This window comes from Triticum aestivum, chromosome 6A (assembly GCF_018294505.1).
Source record: "Triticum aestivum cultivar Chinese Spring chromosome 6A, IWGSC CS RefSeq v2.1, whole genome shotgun sequence".
NCBI lineage: Eukaryota > Viridiplantae > Streptophyta > Magnoliopsida > Poales > Poaceae > Triticum > Triticum aestivum.
The window spans coordinates 552,433,881-552,456,328 of NC_057809.1; positions in this window are offsets into that span (position 1 = coordinate 552,433,881).

Below are 22,448 nucleotides of genomic sequence, written 5' to 3' on the forward strand. Positions count from 1 at the left end.
CCGCATTAAGGCTCGGGGGCTACTGGGCTTCGGGCTTATTATTTAAAAATATTAAAGGGGCACATCGATCCCCTGATCTGGTGTTGCCACCCGACCAGTGTCTCGGGGGCTACTGCATTGCCTGTTCAATGCAGAAAATTTTAAGTGCAATACAGTTGCCAAGGAGATTTTGATCCTTAGGTTGGTCGGCCGCACCCAACCTGAGTCTCGAGGACTGAGCACGCCACTTTTTGTGTCCCGAAGTATTCTGCAAGCTAGGACTTGATCCTCAGGTCGATTTTGCAAATCAACCTGAGTCTCAGCGGCTACTGGGATCAGCGGTCTTACGTCATCCTTCAAGTGCATCTCGGGTTTTAAACCGATACACACCTTGAGGGCTACTGGCTATATATCTCGGCAGAGAATAAATTGCACCAATAAAAAATATTGACAAAAAATCGGCCCACAGTCGGGGTGATGCACCACCTCGGAAGCAGTCTGGCATAAAGCTCGGGCGCTAGTGGCTGGCTCCATAGAGGGCATTTCCAGCATTAAGCTCGGCTAAACTCCTTCAAATTTTTTGAACCAAGGTGATATGACACCTCGGATATATTCCGGCGTTGGAGCCCGGATATAGTCCGGCGTTGGAGTTTGGACATAGTCCAGCGTTGGAGCTCGGATACATTCCGGCGTTGGAGCTCGGAAAGCGGTCCGGCGTTGGTGCTCGGCTGCAAAAGATACCTCGAATGCAGTCCGACATTAGAGCTCGGACGCAAGAGGACACTGCCTCCCGGGAACAACTTCAAACCCGAGGTGTGGCATAAAAATTACAAGGCATTGATAAAGGGCGGAAACTTAAAGGGGCTCCTCGGATACCCGACGTGTAAACCCGTCGAATGCATTTCGGCAATCCTCAAGCTCGAAGATGAGAAGATTTGTTGAACCAGTTTTCAAGACCGACGACCGAAGATGCAGAACAGTTTAGAAGAATCGAGGAGCGTCCCTAACTTGAAGACCGGTTCAGGGGGCTACTGACGGTGTCCTGGACTAGGGAGTACTCACCACGTCATCTCCCGATCTGTTAGATTGGCCCGAGGACCCCCATGGCCGTATGCTCATGGGCCAGTTCGGACAGCTACCGCATACATGGAAGATTCCACAAGACTTGGTGATCAAGACAAGGACTCCTCCCCACCCGCGTATTAGGCTAGGACTCTTGTTATCCTAGGCCTTTGGTGCATTATATAAACCGAGGCCATGCTAGTCGATAGATATATACAACAATCATACCATAGGCTAGCTTCTAGGGTTTAGCCTCTCTGATCTCGTGGTAGATCAACTCTTGTACTACCCATACCATCAAGAATAAATCAAGCAGGACGTAGGGTTTTACCTCCATCAAGAGGGCCCGAACCTGGGTAAAACATCGTGTCCCCTGCCTCCTGCTACCATCCGCCTTAGACACACAGTTCGGGGGCCCTACCCGAGATCCGCCGGTTTTGACACCGACACCAAGTCTTTCCCCAACAAGAGCAACTTCACCAAGAAGACTCCTCCCAAGGCGTTGGTGGTACAAGAAGAGTACAATGAGGATGATGATGATGATGAAGATGGTGAGTCGGTTTCCATGGCCTCCGTTGCCATTGCGACAACTCCACGGGTGTCACTCTTTGACTCACCCAATGAGAGCATCACCGCCAAGTGCCTCATGGCTAAAGCCACCAACAAGGTAACCCCAACATCAAAACTACCATCATTAATAATCCTTCCTTGACAGATTGCATTGATGAATATGAGGGATCTAATGTGGAGGAGAATGAGTTTGAGTCCTTTATGGGTAAACTCAAGGGTAAATCCAAGAAGCACTTTGTTGCTCTCTTGGAACAACTTGGTGAAGCCAGTGACATGATCGAGGCTCATGAAGATACTATCTCTAAGATGGAGGGGCATAATCGTGACTATGTCGATGAGATTTCGGATCTTTCCAATGCTCTGGAGGAAGAGCGTGGTCTTCGTTTGGCTCTTGAGGAGTCACACAACGTTGATCACGCTAAGTTAAAGAAAGATCTTGATCATGCTCTTGTTGTTTGTTGTGTGCTAAACTCCGAGAAGGCCAAGCTTGGGGTTGATCTTGCTAGACTCAAAGAGGAGTTTGAGTTACTTGACAAGGCTCACAAGGTCTTGAAGGGTGTTCATGCTAGCCTCAAAGAGTCTCATGATCAACTTCAAGTAAAGCTAACCAAGGAGAAAGCCACTTTTCCTCATATGATGTTAATTGATAATGCAAATGCTACTAACCCATGTTGTGAGCATGTGCATCTTGTTGAGGAGAATGCTAAGTTAAAGGAGCAACTTGAGAAAGGTCTTGTGTCTTGCATACAAGGCTAGAAGAACCTCAATGACCTTTTGAGCAACCAAAAGGAAGTTGTGTCCAAGGAAGGGATTGGGTACGCGCCCAAGTCCAAGAACAAGAAGAAGAATGACAAGGCCACACGACCTCCCCCTCTCAAGCAAACCTTTGTGAAGGAGGGAAAGGGTGCTACTAAAGAGAAGAAGAAGAAGAACACAATGAAGGGTAGTGATGCCAAGAAGGGCAACACTTCCCTTCCCAATAAAGCCGATGACTTTAACCCTTCTTATGTGTTGTGTCGTGCTAGTGATGGGCATGTTTATGCCAAATTTGTTGGTTCTCCTTATGAGTACATTGGATGGTCTATTGGGGTTCCTAAGACCCTTGTTACTAACATCAAAGGACCCACTACAAAATGGGTACCTAAAACCAATCATTGATCTCCTGTAGGTGTTTGCTTTCGGTGGGGGATCATGGTTGCTTGATAGTGGAGCTACTAATCATATGACCGAAAGCAAGGACTTGGTGGTGGATGTGCAAAAGATTCCATCCATTCCCACCAACGTCGAGTGGGGTGACGCCTCGCCTCTAAGGTATTAGGACTCGGCAAGGTTGTCATTTCTCATGATCTCATGATCGAGAAGGTCATGCTTGTTGAGTCCCTTGCATACAATTTACTTTCCGTTCGTCAACTTGCACTCATGGGTTTTGCCACCTTCTTTGATGTTGATACCGTGGCCCTCTTGTGGAGCAAGACTCTTAAAGTAGCCTTTGTTGGGCATGTCGAAAACGGTCTCTATGTGATTAACTTTTCGGACCGACTCACTAAGACCGCGACATGCCTAATGGCTAAAGTTGACGTGGGATGGCTTTGGCATCGCCGTTTAGCCCATGTCAATATGAGATCTTTGCAAAGTCTTCTCAAGAGGGACCATGTCCGTGGACTAACAAATGTTAGTTTTGCCAAAGATCGTGCTTGCAGTGCTTGTATCGAAGGAAAGCTACATGAAAAGGCTCAGCCTCCCACGACTATCATTTACTCAAAGAGGCCTTTGGAACTCCTTCACATGGATCTCTTTGGGCCTCCATCTTTTGATAGTCTTGGGGGTAGGAAGTGTTGCTTGGCGATTGTTGATGATTATTCACGATACACTTGGGTATATTTCTTCAAGAGGAAGAGTGAAACCCAACAAACAGTCATTGACTTTGCAAATGAAGCTCAATGTCAACACAATGCAAAGATCTTGAAAATAAGAAGTGACAACAGCACCGAGTTCAAGAACTACACCTTGGATGAGTTTCTTAGTGATGAGGGGATCAAGCATCAATATTCCGCACCTTACACCCCTCAACAAAATGGTGTAGCGGAGAGGAAGAACCGGACATTGATGGATGCGGCAAGGACCATGATGGCTGAGTTCAAGTCTCCATACAACTTTTGGGCCAAAGCCATCAACACCGCATGTTATGCATCCAATCGGCTCTACCTCCGCAAAGGCTTGAACAAGAGTCCATATGAGATACTCACCGGTAACAAGCCCAACCTCAAGTACTTCTGGGTGTTCAGGTGTAAGTGTTTCATTCTCAAGAAAGGTGTTCATTTGTCTAAATTTGAGGCTAGAGCTCATGAGGGCATATTTGTTGGTTATGCTACAAACTCCCATGCTTACCGTGTCCTCAATAAGTCCACGGGACTTATTGAGGAGACATGTAACATGGAGTTTTATGAGAATAACGGCTCCCAAGTGGAGCAAAGTGGCACTTGTGATGTAGGTGATGAAATTCCTCCCCAAGCCATAAGAAGAATGGGTGTTGGTTTTATCCTACCCATTGAGGATCCCCTTGTGGCCGAAGGAGAAGAACAATGTTCCACTCACGTGGAGCCATCACCAACTCAAGGCCCACACGCTTCCGAAGAACAAAGTGAAGGCCCTCAACATCATGAACAAGACCAAGGGGAAGATCAACCTCAAGATGGTGTTGAATCACCAAGCGATGCCCAAGGTCAAGTTCTATCATCCAAGCAAGTTCAAGATCAAGAGCAAGCTCAAGATCTAGAACGAGCTCAAGACGACGCTCAAGATGATCAAGATCAAGTGACCGCTCCTCAACTCTCTCCAGAGGAGGAATTATAGCGTCGTGCCGCCAAGATCGCATCCAAGCTATCCACCAAAGATAATCTCATGACAAATGTGCTTGGAAGCTTAAGAAAGGGAGTAAGCACTCATAGACAATTAGCAAACTATTGTGAACATCACACGTTTGTCTCTTGTGTTGAACCCCAAAAGGTCTATGAGGCGCTCGAGGATCCGGATTGGCTCAATGCCATCCATGAAGAACTCAACAACTTCGAGCACAACAAGGTGTGTAGATTGGTGCCAAGGCCAACGGGGAACCATAATGTCATTGGAACCAAGTGGATATTCAAGAACAAGCAAGATGCTCATGGGATTATCATTCGCAATAAGGCTCGGTTGGTGGCCCAAGGCTACTCCCAAGTCGAGGGTATCGACTACGGTGAAACCTTTGCTCCCGTTGCTCGCCTTGAATCCATTCGCATGTTGATTGCATGTGCTTCTCATCATAACTTTAAGTTACAACAAATGGATGTGAAGAGTTCTTTTCTTAATGGTCCTATTAATGAGTTGCTATATGTCAAGCAACCCCCCAGGTCCGAGGATCCCTATTTACCCGATCATGTGTACCAACTCGATAAGGCACTCTATGGCCTTAAGCAATCCCCACGTGCGTGGTATGACCACCTTACCGAGTTGTTGCAAGATCGTGGTTTCAAAGTTGGGAAAATCGACCCCACTCTTTTTACTAAGAGGTTAAAGGGGAGTTGTTTGTGTGCCAACTATATGTTGATGATATTATCTTTGGTTCCCCTAACAAAGCTTTCAATGAGGAATTTGCCGCACTCATGACCTCCAAGTTCAAGATGTCCATGATGGGAGAGTTGAAGTTCTTTCTCGGGTTCGAAGTCAAGCAACGAAGAGAAGGAACCTTCATCAACCAAGCCAAATACACTGAAGACATGCTCAAGAGATTCAAGCTAAGTGATGTCAAGCCGGCGTCCACTCCTATGCCCGTCAAATGCCAACTTGACATAGATCCCAATGGTAAAGCGGTGGATCAAAAGGTATATCGCTCCATGATTGGCTCCTTGCTTTACCTTTGTGCATCTAGACCGGATATCATGTTGAGTGTGGGAATTTGTGCACGGTTTCAAGCCGCCCCTAAGGAAAGCCACTATGTGGCGTTCAAGCGAATCTTTCGATATTTGGCTCATACCCCAAACTTTGGCTTATGGTATCCAAGAGGATCTAACTTCAATCTTGTGGGCTATTCAGACTCCGATTGGGCGGGAGACAAAGTGGATAGGAAGTTAACTTCCGGAGGGTGCCAATTTCTTGGTTGCTCTTTGGTAAGTTGGTCTTCCAAGAAGCAAAGTTGCGTGTCTCTCTCGTCCACAGAAGCAGAGTATGTGGCTGCGGGTAGTTGTTGTGCACAATTTTTATGGATGATGCAAACTTTAAAGGATTACGGTGTCATTTGTGACAAAGTGCCTCTTTGGTGTGACAATGAAAGTGCCATCAAGATCTCTCTCAACCCGGTGCAACACTTCAAGACGAAGCATATTGAGATTTGGTATCACTTCATCTAGGATCATATTAGGCGAGGGGAGATCGAGCTCAACTATGTCAACACTCTTGATAACCTTGCAGATATCTTCACAAAGCCCCTAGATGAAGCAAGATTTCGCGAGTTAAGGCATGAGCTAAATATCATTGATTCGAGCAATGTTGCTTGAACCCGTGCACACCCCACCATACTCAACTTGTTATCTTGTTTAGGTGTAGGCATGGACATAGGGGAAGTGTTGTTCTCTCAATGAACTCTCCCTCCTCCCATTATGCATAAATTTATCAACTCTTCCACATTACCCATTTTTTATGGTACTTGTGCTTCAAAGACGAGTTTTGGTTATGGGCCCAAGGATAACTCTTCGCGGTGTCATACCAATTGACTCAAACATAGGTGGCTCCGGCCACCGCCCTCTCTTTAGAGAGGTTGTGTTGAGTGTCTTAGTCCTTGTTGTCTCTTGTCTTCTGTTCGTCGTGTCGATCTTGTTTGAGTTGTCTCGTGTGTCAGCTTTTTAGTGTGTCCGTTCGCTTGAAGGTTGCCTTGCAAAGGCTTCCTTTTCCCCTTCTTGAAACTTGCATCTTCTTGAGCACACGGTACTACCGCGGCCTGCCACGGTACTATCGCATGATGAGTGCATGGTACTTCCGCACCCAGCGCGGTAGTAATTTTTTACTACCGCCTGGGGGAGCGGTACTACCGTCCCTGGTGCGGTACTTCCACCCGGGCGGTACTACCGCGATGACGTTCGGTACTACCGCGCTGCCGAGGGCGCGTGGGGGTTAAGAGCGGGCAGGGGGAGTTCCAACTCCCCCATACCCATTCGTCCTTTTCTCTCCCCGCGGTCTCTCTCTCTCTACTCAAGAACGGCGCCGAAGACCCTCGCCGGATCTCCATCTCCGGCCGCTCTCCTCGGATTCCGACCAGTGGGATCGTTCCCCACCACTTCCTCTTGCCATGGAACAAGGTTTCTCCCCAAATCCCTCTCTCTTTTGTTCATCCTTTCACTTCTAGGTTTTTGGGGAGATGCATGTTGTTCTTGAGATTTTAGGCCAAATCTTTGCAAGAGTAGGATGTAGGAGAGTAGAGATGCGCAGAAATTGTACTTGATGTGTTGTCCCGTGGTAGATTTGATCAACCGTAGTACCGCCTCGTTGTCACGGTTGTTCTTAGATTTAGTTGGGTCGGATCTGACGTCGTGCGGTACTACCGCATATCAGGTGCGGTACTACCGCTCCTCAGGCGCGGTACTACCGCGCGAGCCACGGTACTAAAGTTCTGCTGCCGCTCCGAGCCCTAGTACTACCGTGCTTCCGCGCGGTACTACCACGACTAGGAGCGGCACTAAAATTTTAGTACCGCGCGAACAGGCAGTACTACCGCTGTTGTCAAATCTTCTTCATGGCAATTACCAAGTGCGCATTCTAGTTGTTTCACCTATTTTGCTGTGGTCTTTGCATTGATCCTTCTCGCTTTTTGTGTGTGTTCGTGTTTTGTGTGTGTCTTAGGTGGTGGCTCCGGTGTCCCTGCTCGTCGTTCCAACCCAAGCCGTGACACGGGCTCCAAACGTCTGCGCAACCAAGATGAAGTTCCAGAGGGCTCCAATGCCCCCAAGTGCAATGTCAAGACCACTGCTAGCAAGTACAAGGAACCCTCAAAGGGCATGGATGAGATACCTCTTGCTGAGTTTGTTTATTGTAGGAAGATCAACCCCCATGTGAATCCTCGTGCAAACTTCAGAGGGAATGACATGTTCTAGACCAAGCAACAGAATCTTATTTACTTGGATCGTGCCTACTTTGGTGAGGCCTTGGATCTCATGGAGCAGTTTGCCATTGAGGATGTGATCTCTTTCCACCTGGACTTTGACCCCGAGTTGGTGGCCCAGTTCTTTGCTTCGGTCCACTTCCATACTAGTGAGGATCGGAGGATGACCTGGATGACTAATGGGCGTCAGTTGACTGCTACTTGGAAGGAGTTCATGGATTTGCTCAGAGTACCTGATGAGGGGCTCCACACGCCTGTTGGTGTTCGCCCTCATGCCAACACCGAGTCAGCTAGCAAGGACAAGCTTCAGCCGTACTATGTTGAGAAGAAACTGGCCAATGACAAGATGACGTAGGTGCTCAACCTGTTCCTTGACATCATGCATCCGATCTTCCACCACTCCCTTTTTCCACGCATTGGGGACAAGGACAAGGTGCATGCCTATCTTGTGGACATGTTGCTCATTTGTGAGGAGGCGCGCATTTCTCAGACACAACCACTTGATGTTTCACATATCATGTGGTGCGAGCTTCGGTTCGCGGTGTTCACCCGCAAGGTACCCATCTATGGTCCATACCTATTCCTCCTGATATCAAAGACTTGGGAGAAGCTCTATCCCACTGAGGAGTTTTTGGCCCCTGACTGGATCCGTCATGACCCCATCAGACTCCGCATCAAGCCCTAGTGGGCTAACACCACTACCCGTGTCGAGGCTGAGGCTGCTAAGATGGCTGTTGATGAGGAGGAGATTGAGGAGGAGAATGTAGATGAGGACAGCTCTACTGGATATGCACCTCCCTCCACTGAGCCCTCATGGGCTAAGAAGCTGAAGGCCAAGATGAAGGCTTTGTTCTACATGCAGGCCAAGGGGCAGTATCGGACTCACGTTGCCTCCAAGGAGAGTCGCCACCGCGACAAGAAGATCATGAGGGTTTTTGGAGAGGACGTTTTAGGCGGCTCCGAAGAGCACATCACTCCAGAGGCCGAATGGATGGCAAAACAAGGCTACAGGTGGACTAATTCTGAGGAGGAGCCCATCCCCGCTGCCAAGTCCGAAGAAGAGTGTGCGAGTGACTACTCCGCTTGAGCCACCCCTTGTGTTTTAGGTGTCCTCTCTGCCTTTTTGGCGTCTCGATGCCAAAGGGGGAGAGAGTGTAGGGAATTTCGAGTCGTGTGTCGTGTTTGTGTTTGCTTTGCGAGTCATTTGGTCCGTTGAACCTTATTTGCTTTGGTTTGGTTTGAGCTTGTCTGAGCTTGTGAGTCTTATCTATCATATGGTGTAAGACATATGCACTCTATCTATCTCACCTTATGGAGCTTATGATATCTTGTGCCACTTATATTATGCTCATATTTACTATCTTGCTTAGTGTTAGCCTTATTATTCAAGATGTGCCATGTCTATAAAATATAGGGGGAGTGTTGATCCTAGTATGTGTGTCGTGCAGTCCAAAGCACTTATCTAGATAACACGCAACTAGGGGGAGCTCGTCTATATTTTAGAGATGTGTGGTTTGCTCATGTTCTATATTTTCTCCCTTGTGCAAATCCCGTATTGTCATCAATCCACCAAAAAGGGGGAGATTGTAAGGGCATAATTATCCCTAAGGTGTTTTGGTGATTGATGACAATGCTTTTGTGGACTAATCGTGTGCCTTGAGTATTTCAGACATTTCATTACTAGGCACAAGATGGTTTGGTGCCCCTCGAAGATTATTGAAGACGGCGTTTTTCTACGTTCCTTTTTCGGTGGATTTGAGTCATAGGAAAGCCGTACTATTAAGAGGGGGTCCGCATTGGAAAGGTTTGGGTGGAATCATCACGTACACATTTACTCCTTTTTGCACTGCCTTTCCCTTAGCACTATGGAGCATCCTCCATTTCTTCGTGTTTATGCAAAAAGAAGAATTCTCAGTGTTGCTGTTTTGGGGCATGCGGTAGTACTTCTCTTCGGAGCGGTAGTACCGCAGGCCCTGCAGTAGTACCATAGGTGGTCACGGTAGTACCGCTCCTTGGGAGCCGTAGTACCGTGAGTCCTGGCCCGGCACAGCACCATAAGCGGAAGTAGGGGCGGATGCAATTTTTTACATCCGCTCCCTGCGCGGTAGTACCGCGTGCCTTGTGCGATAGTACCGTGTCGGATTTTTGCACTATTTGAAAGTCAGCGGAAGTTGCCACGGACGTTTTTTATTTGTCCGCACCCTTCCCATGCTAGTCCAATCCTGCCTTTCGGTAGTACCGCAAGGGGCTGCGGTAGTACCGCGTGAGTGGCAGTACCGCCCCCAGCTTCTTTGCTGCAGGCCTGGGCTAGCTCCTGTCGTGGCCACGGTAGTACAGCGGCTCGCTGCAGTAGTACCGTGAGCCCTTGCGGTAGTACTGCAGGTCGCGGGCTGGTTAAGTGGATAACGGTTGGATTTGTCTCTCCACTATATAAGGGGTGTCTTCTTCTCTGATTTGACCACCTCTTCCAACCCTAAGCTCCATTGTTGCTCCAAGCTCCATTTTCGCCTGATCTCTCTCCCTAGCCAATCAAACTTGTTGATTTTCTAGGGATTGGTTGAGAAGGCCTCGATCTACACTTCCACCAAGAGAAATTTGATTCCCCCCACTAATCCCTTGCGGATCTTGTTACTCTTGGGTGTTTGAGCACCCTAGACGGTTGAGGTCACCGCGGAGCCATATTCCATTGTGGTGAAGCTTCGTGGTGTTGTTGGGAGCCTCCAATTAAGTTGTGGAGATTGCCCCAACCTTGTTTGTAAAGGTCCGGTCGCCGCCTCCAAGGGCACCAATAGTGGAATCACGGCATCTCGCATTGTGTGAGGGCGTGAGGAGAATACGGTGGCCCTAGTGGCTTCTTGGGGAGCATTGTGCCTCCACACCGCTCCAACGGAGACGTACTTCCCCTCAAAAGGAAGGAACTTCGGTAACACATCCTCGTCTTCACCGGCTCCACTCTTGGTTATCTCGTGCCTTTACTTGTGCAAGCTTATTTGTGTCATTTCCCTTGCTTGCTTGTGTGCTTGTTGTTGTTGCATCATATAGGTTACTCACCTAGTTGTATATCCAGACAACCTACTTTGATGCAAAGTTTAATTTGGTAAAGAAAAGCTAAAAATTGTTAGTTGCCTATTCACCCCCCCTCTAGTCAACTATATCGATCCTTTCACCATTGTATTAGGTGTGTTGGAGACACAAGAGATTTCTTGTATTTGATTGCAGGGTTGTTGGAGAGAGACCATCTTCATCCTACGCCTCCCACAGATTGAGATAAACCTTAGGTCATCCACTTGAGGGAAAATTGCTACTGTCCTACAAAACTCTGTGCTTGGAGGCCCAACACGTGTCTACAAGAATAAAGTTGTGTAGTAGACATCAAGAGGCTATTCAACCAGTGGCGTGTTGGTCCCTTTAGCTTTAGGGGGAGGTATTTAATGGCGTGGAGATCGTCACCATGAGCCATATGAATATGGAGAAGAAAATCTTCGATCCATACAGCGGGATCTGTTGTTCCATCGTATGCTTCAATGTTTACGGATTTGAACCCTTCTGGGAACTGGTGCTGCATTACCTCATCGGTAAAGCACAAGGGGTGTGCGGCGCCTCTATATCAGGTAATGTCGCGATGGAGTTCGGATGACATTCCAGTTCGGTGTTCGGCCCGAGTTTGGTTATGCTTATCGCGCCAAGCTTGATGGTCGTCGTCTCGTGTTAGAGCACGTCCCCTTGATCGTAGATTGATCTAGTCTGACCGGCTCTATTGTCCAGGTCCTGACGTAAGTCATAGGTATAGCCCAGAGCCGCTACCTCTTTGCCTCGACGGTGAGGTGACGCGGGCTGGTGTTCGACATAAGTAGCCGCTTTGTCCTGTCCACGTGGTGGTCGGTCTGTTTCATCAGCATGATTATATCTTGACGGTATTGGCTCAATGGCCTCATCGTCGAATAGTGGTAGCAGCATGCGCTTCGGGTAGTGTCGGTGTCAAAACCGGCGGATCTCGGGTAGGGGTCCCGAACTGTGCTTCTAGGCCGGATGGTAACAGGAGGCAAGGGACACGAAGTTTTACCCAGGTTCGGGCCCTCTTGATGGAGGTAAAACCCTACGTCCTGCTTGATTAATATTGATGATATGGGTACTACAAGAGTAGATCTACCATGAGATCGGAGAGGCTAAACCCTAGAAGCTAGCCTATGGTATGATTGTTGTTCTGTATGTTGTCCTACGGACTAAAACCCTCCGATTTATATAGACACCGGAGAGGGTTAGGGTTACACAAAGTCGGTTACAATGGTAGGAGATCTATATATCCGCATCGCCAAGCTTGCCTTCCACGCCAAGGAAAGTCCCTTCCGGACACGGGACGAAGTCTTCAATCTTGTATCTTCATAGTCCAGGAGTCCGGCTGAAGGTATAGTCCGGCCATCCGGACACCCCCTAATCCAGGACTCCCTCAGTAGCCCCTGAACTAGGCTTCAATGACGACGAGTCCGGCGCGCAGATTGTCTTCAGCATTGCAAGGCGGGTTCCTCCTCCAAGTACTTCATAGAAGATTTTGAACACAAAGACAGTGTCCGTCTCTGCAAAATAAGTTTCCACATATTGCCATAGAGAGAATAATATTTACACAATTCTAATTTGCTGATGTATTCCATAGTGTGATTCACCACGGCCAAGCCTTTATTCGAATTGTTTTATTATCCCACCTCAGCGCGTCATGCGAGGCGGTTTCCTTGGCACGTCTTGTTAAAGCAGAGATCGTGTCCCCTTATTCCGGGATTCTCATCAATACGGGCGTGGGTAACCCAACCGCGCCATTGATTACGGCGCTTGGAGATAAGCGAGTTTTACCAGGCTGGTGGGGACACGTAGTTGCGTCCACCCATATAAGGGGATAAGGATCCACCTTTTCACCTACGCCTTCTTCCTCCTTTGCCTATCCATTTTCGCGCACTCGAGCTCCAGCGCCCAAGTCCGCACTCCCCACCTCAAGCTTCTCCAGGCACGTCCGGAGCGGGAGGCAAGTGGATGGTCTCCTCTGTCACGGAGGGACACATCAAAAAACTGAGGAAGGCCGGATACTTGTCTAACGACATTGCGCACCGGCTTCCCGAAGAGGGGCAGCTCATCCCCACCCCTAGGCCCCATGAGAGGGTGGTGTTCCTCCCCCATTTCCTCCGTGGACTGGGCTTTCCTATCCACCCATTCGTCCGGGGACTCATGTTCTACTACGTCCTGGATTTCCATATCTGGCGCCGAACTTCATCCTCAACATCTCGGCGTTTATCGTCGTGTGCGAAGCTTTCCTCTGCATCTGCCCCCATTTCGGCCTATGGCTCAAGACTTTCAATGTCAAGCCGAAGGTGGTGCACGGCAACCAGGCGGAGTGCGGAGGCGCCATGGTGGGCAAGATGCCCAACATCTTATGGCTCGAGGGCTCCTATGTGGAGACCCTGAAGGGGTGGCAATCGGGGTGGTTTTACATCACCGAGCCGCGCGACCCTGAGTGGGTCGCAGCCCCCGAGTTCTGGTCCGGACCCCCAACGCGGCTCACGTCCTGGAAAGAGATGGGCCTGTCGTGGGGCAGCAAAGGAGAGGTGACTGGACTGCAAACATGCATCCAAACCCTGGTGGACAAGCAGCTCAAGCTTGTCAACGTAGTCCAGGTTATGCTCATCCGACTGATCCTCCCGTGTCAACAACGGGCCTTCAATCTGTGGGAGTTCAACCCCGCAGCACCAAACTCTGAGCAGGCTCTTCGGCACGACATACGAAGATGCCTGGAAGGTGCTTTTCAAGGGCGCCGAGGCTCCCGCATCCGCTACCGAGGATCGCGGATTCAGCGCGCAGCATCACGCTAGCGCGGTAAGTTGTTTGTAACTTTTACAGGGTATTAGTTTTCCATAGTTTAGCTCTATGCGGGATCTAAGCTCCCTTACCTTTGACAGGTTTGGCAGGCGAAGTCCGGACAGATCGACTGTCCGGCTCCTTTGCCCGAAGACCCAGCCGATGCCCGCTTGGCGAAGCTGCTGGTTCCGGCACCCATGTGGCACTGGAGAAGAAGGCCACGAAGAAGGCCACGGGGACTCGAAAAAGTGCCCGGCACCGGGAGGTGTCGGGTTCATCATCCGATGGCTCCAAGGCGCATTCCTCCCGTAAAGACGAGGAGAAAGAAGAAGAGACCTCTCCCCCTCCAGCGGGGGGAGAGAAGAAAAGGAAGGTCGCCCTCACTGGGGAGGCCGAAGGGTCCAAGAGGGGGAAAACCCTTCCTCCAGACTACTCCACCGACGCCGATGATGGCGGAGAGGAGTGGCCGCTCAGGGCCAAGCCCCTGGCGAAATCGTAAGTATCCGGATACCAGAGTAATTCATAATATTCCTTTATTGCACAGCTTTCCCTTATGTCGAATATGCTTATGCAGCCCACCCAAAGACCGGCTCGACGCGTCATCGAGCGGTTCACTGGACTCGTCGGATGTGAATTCGCTTCCGACGGCTTCCTCCCCCGCCCTACGGACGATGCCGAAGTGTTGTCCCAACAGGTTCCAAGCCAGGAGGAGGTGGTCCTGGAGGCGCCACAAGGCGACCTCCCGACTCCAGGAGTAAAGGGGATAAAACCCCCCAGGGCTCCAAGTCCGGCTCTAGGCCGGACACCGCTCTGGAACCTTCAAAGGTTCCAGAGTCCGGCAGGCGACCTCCTTCCAAGAGGAGCAAGCCCACCGTGCCGGTGACCCCCGTCCAACCAGAGGCGCCGGACAATCTGTTGGAGGTGCTCAAAGGCGCCTCCATCGACGAGGAGCACCGCACCATTATGAGTGCGGTGGTCCAGAAGGTTCAGCCCGCCAAGAGCGGACTGACTAAAGCTTGTACTAGCCTTTTAACAGGCTTTGAGGTAAGTAAAGAATGTGTAAATAATATTACCGCATAGACAGTAGCCCCTGATGCTCTGTTTGGCGTTCGGGAAGAAAAGCCGAAGAGAGGATCAAATAAAATTCGCAGGAGTCTAACAAAAAGGAGTCAATATGCGTATGCAGGCTTCTCTGCTGGCATCCGCCGCACTGACTACGGAAGTGGACACGCTAAAGCGGAACCTCGAGCAGTCCGAGCAAGAACTCGGGCGTGCCAAGAAGCAGCTTGAGGACAAGGAAGGTAAGAAATACCTTGTTTAAATATATATAAAAAGGTGCAATTGCAAAAAAATGACAGGATTATCATGGCTATTGTAGGGGCCACGTCGGAGGTGGCGACCCTTAAGCAAGCGCTGGTCGAGGCCGAGAAGAGGGCGGCCACGGAGCGCACCAAGCGGGAGAAGTATGAGGACCAGGTTGGAAAGGTGCAGCAAGAGCTCCAGGATCTCATGAAAAAACATGAGAGTTTGGAGCTTGACTCAAAGACGCGAGCATCCGAGCTCGTGATGGCTATTGAAAATGCCAAGTCTGCCAAGGCCGAATCCCAGAAGACCCTCCAGGAGTTGGATGCGGTGAAAAAGATAGCGGTGGGTAAGGCATTCTTTATGCAAAACAAACACATAAGCGTGAGTTACTTGTTACTTACCCGAATCCGGAGCTCTCCAGGAGCATTCGCAGATCTTCCCCGTAGCGTGTCCGATGCCGCCGCATTCTATCGAGCTGAGGAGGGCAGCTCGACAGAGAAGGTGTTCTGGTCTCAGTATGTTGAGGCCGGACACCTCGTGCCCCTGAGCGACCAGCTGAAGCAACTGGTCGAGCTCCACAAGGCGGCCGAACATGCCATGAAGGGCCTCATAGTTTGGCTGTGGCCTGGAGAGGCTCTGCTTGGGAGCTATTTCGGGCTGGTGCGGCGGCTGGTGGGGGCCTGTCCAAGGCTCGAAGTCATCAAGCGCTCCGTCTGCATTGAAGGTGCCCGTAGGGCCCTTGCCCGTGCTAAGGTGCACTGGGGCAAGCTGGATGCTGAGAAGCTTGTGAAGGACGGGCCACCGCCGGGGAAAGAGTATCGCAACCTCGAGAATTATTATACGGATGTTCTGAAGGGTGCCCGCCTTGTGGCGGATGAATGTTCCAGGGATGTAATTTTTGAGTAAAACTCGCTTGTTTTGTCCTGTGCGCTGAAAACTTGTTCATATGCGCTAAGCAATGCTGTTGGAATTTAAAATATTACCTTCTGTGCGGCTGTTTATCAATTCTGAGAGATGGCGAGTCGTCGGCTTCTGCCCTTGTGCCGCTAGTGCTGGGGTGTTCGGGGATAAACCTGAGCGCTCTTTTTCCCATGTTTGGGTCCTTCGAGGGAGGCGCTCAGCACAACGAACAAGGCAATCGGACTATAATGCGTGAACACTCTCACTTAGCCATAGAATTCTATAATTTTAAATTTCGGCGAAGCCCCTGGTATTCGGAAGACCGAGTTTGGGGTGCTATCCACGCCTTGGCCGGACAGAGCCGACTCCTCGCTCTAAGCGACATAAGTCTTTAGGGACTCGAAAAACCTCTCGAACAGCGACCGGCTCTCGCTTCATCATGACAGTTAGTTTTAGCTTTCTCTACTGAGGTGCTCGACCCAGCTCAACTGGGGCACAATCGCAGTAGTTCTCCCAGTGCTACCTTAGCCGATATAGCGGAACGTAAGGCACCAAAACATAGGAGCCGGGCAAACCCAACTATTGACCCAAGACATGATTCGGAGCCGATGCATATAATGCTATAAGTTCGGGGTGCCGCACTTGTTAAAGTGTTCGGACTTCTCACACCATATTGAGGGGTACTAAAGCCCCTGGCGCATTTTGGCCATACCAAAGTGTACGGGTGCAACATGTCGTTAAGGAACATATATTTGTAAAAAAAAGAGTAATGCAAAAATAGACAAAAGCTATGCATTATTTATTAAAAAGGGTTGCGATCAAAGCAGAACGATGCGAAATAATGCGATAAGCAAAAGGTTGGACTATTTAACATGTCCGTTCCAGGGGCAGGCTGCGGAATGGTATGCGAAACAGGTATACTGCTCGTGATAGAGACCACCTGGGAGTTCCGTAATGCGGCATGGCTTGTCTGCTTCCCTGGTTCTTGCATCGTTTGTGCGGCAATTGAACTGCCGAACAGGCCTTCCGAAGAATGGAGTCCTGAAAGTAAGAGAAAATTAAAAAATCGGCAACCCCTGGTGCGGTTTAAGCCGTGTTTCGGGCGTGCCGTGATGGTGCCCCTCCCCCTCTACCCATGGTATTTCTAGAGCGTAGTTATGTACGCGAAGCACTCGCGTCGCATTTTTGCGAGGGCTGGGGTTGGGGCCGCATTGCTACGCCTGCTCGGAACGTGCCAGGCGGTCTTGTTGTAGGTTACTCCGGGCGCGCTAGACAGTGTCCGGACGTTTAATGGCTGGACTGGAGAACTGCCTGGAGAGGCTGCTTTGTACTTCCGCTGCAAGGGTCGTCGTGTGCTCCTCCGTTCAGAGAGGGCGTTCGGTGTTTCCATTGACCGTAATTACTCCTCGAGGGCCTGCCATCTTGAGCTTAAGGTATGCGTAGTGTGGTACCGCATTGAACTTGGCGAATGCGGTTCGCCCGAGCAGTGCGTGATAGCCACTGCGGAATGGGACTATGTCGAAGATTAACTCCTCGCTTCGGAAATTATCCGGAGATCCGAAGACCACTTCAAGTGTGACTGAGCCTGTACAGTTGGCCTCTACACCTGGTATTACGCCTTTAAAGGTCGTTTTGGTGGGCTTAATCCTCGAGGGATCTATGCCCATTTTCCGCACTGTATCCTGGTAAAGCAGGTTCAGGCTACTGCCGCCGTCCATAAGGACTCTAGTGAGATGAAATCCGTCAATAATTGGGTCTAGAACCAATGCGGCGAATCCGCCATGACGGGTGCTAGTGGGATGGTCCCTTCGATCAACGGTGATCGGGCAGGAGGACCATGGGTTGAACTTTGGGGCGACTGGCTCTACCGCGTATACGTCCCTTAACGCGCGCTTCCGCTCCCTCTTGGGGATGTGGGTTGCGTATATCATGTTCACCATCCGCACTTGTGGGGGAAAACCCTTCTGTCCACTGTTGTTCGGCGGCCGGGGCTCTTCGTCGTCATCGCTATGCAGCCCCGTCTCTCTATTTTCGGCATTTAACTTGCCTGCCTGCTTGAACACCCAACAATCCCTGTTGGTGTGTGTCGGTGTCAAAACCGGCGGATCTCGGGTAGGGGGTCCCGAACTGTGCGTCTAGGCCGGATGGTAACAGGAGGCAAGGAACACAATGTTTTACCCAGGTTCGGGCCCTCTTGATGGAGGTAAAACCCTACGTCCTGCTTGATTAATATTGATGATATGGATAGTACAAGAGTAGATCTACCACGAGATCAAGGAGGCTAAACCCTAGAAGCTAGCCTATGGTATGATTGTTATATGATGAAGTTATCCTACGGACTAAAACCCTCCGGTTTATATAGACACCGGAGAGGGTTAGGGTTAAACAAAGTCAGTTACAATGGTAGGAGATCTTGAATATCCACATCACCAAGCTTGCCTTCCACGCCAAGGAAAGTCCCATCCGGACACGGGACGAAGTCTTCAATCTTGTATCTTCATAGTCCTGGAGTCCGGCTGAAGGTATAGTCCGGCTACCCGAACACCCCCCAATCCAGGACTCCCTCAGTAGCCCCTGAACCAGGCTTCAATGACGACGAGTCCGGCGCGTAGATTGTCTTCGGCATTGCAAGGCGGGTTCCTCCTCCAAATTCTTCATAAAAGTTTGTAAACACCAAGAGTAGTGTCCGGCTCTGCAAAATAAGTTTCCACGTATTGCCACAGAGAGAATAATATTAACACAAATCTAATCCGCTGACGTATTCCGCAGCGTGACATCACACTACGGCCAAGCCTTTATTCGAATCGTTTTCACTTTTCCACCTCAGCGTGTTTTGCGAGGCGGTTTCCTTGGCACGTCTTGTCAAAGCAGAGATCGTGTCCCCTTTATTTACGGGATTCTCATCAATACGGACGTGGGTAACCCAATCATGCCCGTTAGCATGTCTTCTCGATTAAAGGCGAGTCCCAAACGGTTACGGGGAGGGCTCCTGGTATTCAACCTCTTATAAAGAGACCAAGGCCTTACTCCTTTTCTCCAATCTCAAAACAAGTTCGCCCGTCGCCTCGAGTTCCAACACCCTAGGCTCCAGATTCCAGGCACTTCGGACCTTCGACAATGTCCGGTTCCGACCTTCAAGGCCGATGGATGCCCTCCTCCGTCACGGAGGAGGACGTGCTAAAGTTGAGAGAGGCTAAGTTCTTGACCGCCGAAATTTTGCATAGGTTGCCTGCTCAAAGGCAGGCTATTCCCAGTCCTCAGCCCGGTGAGAGCGTAGTGTTCATGTCTCACTTCCTTCGGGGGTTAGGCTTCCCGATGGATCCCTTCGTGAGGGGGCTAATGTTCTATTATGGGCTGGAATTTCATGACTTAGCTCCGGAGTCCATCCTCCACATTTCCTCATTCATCGTTGTGTGCGAAGCGTTCCTCCGTGTTACTCCTCACTTCGGATTATGGCTCAAGACTTTTGGAGTGGAGCCGAAGATGATCGAGGGACGGCACGCAGAGTGCGGAGGCGCTGTCATAAGTAAGAATGCTGATGCTCTATGGCCCGAGGGCTCCTTTCAAGAGGAGCTCGGCTTGTGGAAACGAGAGTGGTTCTATATCACCGCTCCCAGGAGCACCAAGTGGGTGGCGCCTCCTGCCTTTCGCTCGGGTCCCCCACCAGGGCTAGCATCATGGGTCAACAAAGGGTTAGATTGGGGGTTATCCAAAGATGTGCCCTTGTTGCAGGGCCGCATTAGGGATCTCTTAGAAAGAGACCTCAACCTGGTCAAGGTGATGCAGGTCATGCTGATTCGCTGAACACTGCCCGGCAAACGTCGCTCCCTTCATCTGTGGGAGTTTAATCCGGAGGGACCACGAGCTCTCCAGCATTTTATGGGCGCAACGCCCGTGGAGATGTATAAAATGTTCTTCGGATCATGAGCAATGTGTCCGGATTTGACCGAGGACGCAGGTTTAAGCTGCAATCGCCCGGATACTCAAGTAAGTAACCTCGTGCCCGGACTTGCTATCCGTAAAATTGTCATAAACTCACCCCTAAAAGAGTTGTCCTTTTAAACAGGAGTGGATAGCGAAGGCAAAGCTGATCCGGTGTCCGGCTCCCCTTCCTGAGACCAGGCCCGGATCCCGTGCTAGTTAGGATGTTGAAGATCGTGCCTTTGGAGGGAAGTGAGGGGGAGGACAAGGAAACTATGGCCTCCTTGAAGGAGGCTGCTCCGAAGGGAAGAACCGACAATTCCTCTCCTAAGGGGAAGAAGAGGGCTGCCTCTGACGACCCGGAGACCATGGCCTCAAAGCGGGGGGAAAAGTCCTCATCAGAGGGTCCGACGCCGGGGAGATCCTCGGCCGAACTATGCCCTCAAAGGGATCAGCCCTCCAGCAAGCCGTAAGTAGAGAAAGATTTTCCTTTAGAGGGATGAGAGAAATCCTTGCTTTTTATCTGAGAAGATTAACCAAAATTTTACTTTGTAGCTCGGACCTCAGCCCTTCTCAGCAGAGCTCGTCTTCGGGGGATCTACTTCCGGAGATGATGGAGAGTGGAATGCCTCCCCCCTGCCATCGCGGAGGGTTTCTCCGAATCCGGTAGGGGTGGAAGGTAGCCATATGTCCCCCCAAGGTTCTCCGCGTCCGGCCTTCGATGGAGGTCATAGGACGAGTTCGGCACCGTCCGATGCGTGGTCGGAGGAGCTGATGATTCTGCTGGGGCGAGCTTCTATCTCAGAGGAGCACCGTGCATTGATGGGTACGGTGATTGGAAGGATTTCGTCCGCGGAAAGCGGATTGCATGAGGCCGTCAGAAGTTTACTCATGGGTTTTGAGGTACGTTTGATAATGTACTTCTTTGTCAGTTGCGCATAAACAAGATGCGCCCTGTGTAGATAGTAGCCCCTGAGACTCAGTGCGTTGTCAAAATTGACGGCGCGCAGAGGATCATAATCCCAGGTCTAAAATGTCGCCTTTGTATACAGGTGGCGAAGTGTCTGGAATCGAGTCGAACTGATGATTTTGCCGAACTAAAGCGGCAACTTGACATGGCAGATGCCGACATCGCGCTCGTCAACGAGCGGCTTGAAGAGGCTCAAGGTATGCAATTCCTCGGGCGGCATCTGGTAAGAGGAGCTTTATGCCAGTATCTTACAATGTGTGTGCTTGACGCAGATGGTGCGGCCGCCGTGGAGAGTCTTCGGGCGGAACTTGCCCGAGCTAAGGAACAAGCCGGGAAAAGTGATGCGGCTGCCGAGAAGGCCCTTGGAGAGCTGAGAGCCGAACAGGCTGCTCACTGCCGAAGCAAGAAGGAGATGGCCGTGATGGCCGTGAAGTTAAAAAGTGCTGCTGACCGTTGCAAGTTTCTTGAGAAAGAAGACCGGGTGAGACAGACGGACTTAGAGAAGGCCGTTGCTGATGCCAAGGACGCTCGCTCTGCGATGAGAGCTGCGAAGGAGGAGCTGCGTCAGGCCGGACAGATTGCGGCTGGAAAGCCCTTTATGCTGCGGAGGAAGTTTTGCGATCCGAAGTTTGCTCCGTTGGACCGGATGTGGAGTGCGGAGGACACCTATCTGGATTTGGCAGCGAGTGCTGCTGATGCGACCGAATACTTTCGAGATCAAGAAGATCGCGAAGTGGAAAGGCTTTTCTGGTCGCAGTTCCAGAATCCAAAGCGTCCACTGGCAGTGGACGATCGTCTGGCTCAATGGGCCGAACTGAATAGATTGTGTGTACTTGCCATGAAGTACGTCATGGGTTATCTGTGGCTGGGGAGATCGGAGCCGAAGAGTTATTTCAGCTTGGTGCAACAATTCCTTGACGCGGTGCCACGTATCAATGCGATGAAGAAGTCAGCATGCATAGAGGGCGCACGGGTGGCTCTTGCCCGTATCAAGACATACTGGGCAGAGATGGAGACCACCGTTGTTGCATCCCGAGATTCGGACAAAAGCCGAGTACCCTCCGAGCACTATTTTCAGGAAGTCCTTGAAGGCGCTCGTGTAATAGAGACGCAGTGCTCGAAGGATGCTATGTCCTGATAGCATATGTAATTATAAAGCAATATTTTGATCAATTGTAGTAGCCTTTTATACTTGTGCCTTCAAGTATTTGGAACACCTCCTGTGCGGCCGTTTTAAGATATGTATACAAAATCTGAAAGATTGCAGTCGTTGGCTTCAGCCCCCACGCACATAGTGCGGGGGTGCTCGCAGAAGGCGCATTTTCACACTTAATCCAACGTCTTGGTCCTACAAAGGAGGTCATAGCGTAGCGAGCTAGGCAACCGGACTATAATGCTTTAACACTTTCACTTAGCCATAGGAGCTTGACAATGGGACTATTTAGGTAGCCCCTGGTGGCGACTACGCTCGCCCGAATTTGGGGCGCGTATGTGCCTGGTCGGGAAACGGCCCATCATTAATGCGGAGGAATCCTACAGATTCCGGAGAGTCATCGAGTGGTTGACCAGTCTCACGCCATATCATGACAGTCGGTTTTCGGCTTTCTCTACTAAGGTGCTAGCCTGGCCGAACCAGGGCACAATCGTAGTAGTTCTCCTGGTGCCGCCTTAGCCGATAGAGCGGAACGTAAGGTGGCTGAACACAGGAGCCGGGCAACCCAACATTTGACCAAAATCATGACTCGGAGCTGATGCATATAAGGCCAAACT